Here is a 2400-nt window from a genome sequence, read left to right as displayed (position 1 = left end):
CTTGGTGAGTTGTTTTGGGCGAGGCCGCGGTGACTCAGAGGAAGGAACTCCACCGGGACCGAGAGAGAAGCAGGAAAACAACACCAAGCTGCTGCACAACCAGCTCAAATCACTTCACACAACACGACACAACCAAGGGTGGTGGTGTTGTCGTTATTCTGGAGACACTCTGAGTGTGTGTTTGTGTTTGTTCCCGACCGGTCAGATCAGATATGATGGAGATGGATGGAGCTGTGGTATTTAAAGGGATAGTTCACCCAAAATTGAAATTCCCTAACTCATTATCTCCTCCCCCTCATGTGGACTAAGGGCTGGGAGAAGTTTCAGAGTCCTCCGTGGCTTCTCTGAGTTACAGGGGGTCTCGGCGTAGCAGTGCATGTCCATATGACGGTTGCAAATGGATACCAACTGTCTTCGTAACAAAAAGACACACCAAAAAACATCCAAATACCTCCATGCTGCTCGTATGTAATGTCCCTCTTGTATTGAAGCCCCGACATGAAGCTCCTCTTCCTAGTTAGTTTTGGAATTTGGACGAACTGGGAAGAGGAGCTTCAAGAAGCTTCCGCTACAAAACAAGTTTAAAATATAGACTTATTTAATTTTTTTCTGAACAATTTCGCATGTTGGGGCTTCAATACAAGAGGGACATTACATACGAGCAGCATGGAGGTATCTGGATGTTTTTTGGTGTGTCTTTTTGTTACGAAGACAGTTGGTATCCATTTGCAACCGTCATATGGACATGCACTGCTACGCCGAGACCCCCTGTAACTCAGAGAAGCCACGGAGGACTCTGAAACTTCTCCCAGCCCTTAGTCCACATGAGGGGGAGGAGATAATGAGGGAAGTTTCAATTTTGGGTGAACTATCCCTTTAATATTCATGTTCCTGTTCCCGAGTCAGAGCTGCTTCTTCTTCCTCCTCATCATCACTCGTTCTTCATCTCAGGCTCCGACCTGTTACCGAGGCCGACGAAGGCAAAACTTCTACACACACACACTCGTCTCGACTCTGTGTGTGTCTGTGTGTGTGTGTGTGTGTGTGTGTGTGTGTGTGTGTGTGTGTGTGTGTGTGTGTGTGTGTGTGTGTGTGTGAGGCTGTTGACTTCAGTCGGACACTCGTCTTCCTCGGGAACAGAGGGATGATGAAGATGAAAACCAGAGCAGAGCTGCAGAGCCACATGAAGACACTTCCTGCTGCTGCACGGAGCCACAGCGCCACCTGCTGGCCACAACCACAACTACACAACTACAACACAACTACTGACTCACTGCTGATGCTCCGTGTGTGAGGTCATGAGGCTTCACTTAACCACTGCACTGATGAAACTTCTGTTTTTTGTTTTGTTTTGTGATTTTTAAACTTTATTTATCAAGTTTATCACTCACATTAAGACAAATATTTTTTGTATTACAAGTTTTGTCAAATTTTATGTTTAAATATGTAAATGAGGCAATATCTAATTAAATATGCACTAATTAGCATATATTTCCAGAACAGAAACCTGAACAACGGATAAAGCTGCTTTGTTTTATTTTGTTGACACATTAGAGTCTTTAGTTTTTCCAGAGGAGGATTGTGGATATCTCTTTTTATCACTCTGTAAATGAGAAAATACTGTCACCAGCCCTTTAAAACATCTAATGTCTCCATGTTTTTAGTAATAAAATGTTGTATAAATGAGGCTGTGAATGATATATCAACAATCCCCTCTGTAAAAACCTTCAGAATATAGAAAGGGATCAAAGTGGAAGGTTTGGTGTCTGGAAGTGCTGCTGAAGTGGAGATTTCTAGAGAGGAGTCTGAGTCTGAAAAACTCTTTCTGAGGAAACGGCCTTTAAAGACTTGGACTGTAAAACTACACAGATTGTTATTGTCCATCCTACTTTTAGGATTTGTTGCTATGATACAAAGGAAATGACATCATTGTTCAGGAGAGAGAGAGCTTTACAACGACACCTGACATGACATGGCTCAGACTAACTCCTGGTGAGTTTATTAGGAGAAATCTACTGACAAAAGAGACAAAATAAAGTAAAATAAAAACCTTAATGTGGATTTTCTACCGTTTCTTTAGACTTCTCTGAAAGAATAGCCTACATGTTATGGAAGAAAAATAGGCCAAAATCTCAAAATTTATCAGTGCATCAACAAACAGTGTTTTTGCCTGTTAGCGTCTCGTCTTGACCAGAAAAGACAAAGTCGAGTTTCTGTGAAAGAACCAAAGATGATTTATCAACGTGAAGAAAAACACAAACAAAAGAAATGAACTTAGAAAACTAGAGAGAGAGAGAGAGAGCAGCTGTTCTCCACCGCAAGTTCAGTTTAATGTTCAAATCCAAGTCCAGTGTGTGTGTGTGTGTGTGTGTGTGTGTGTGTGTGTGTGTGTGTGTGTGG

The sequence above is a fragment of the Trachurus trachurus genome, assembly GCF_905171665.1.
Source record: "Trachurus trachurus genome assembly, chromosome: 3".
In the NCBI taxonomy this organism is placed as follows: domain Eukaryota; kingdom Metazoa; phylum Chordata; class Actinopteri; order Carangiformes; family Carangidae; genus Trachurus; species Trachurus trachurus.
The sequence above is the reverse complement of the archived record's forward strand: the minus strand, read 5'-3'. Positions refer to the sequence as shown.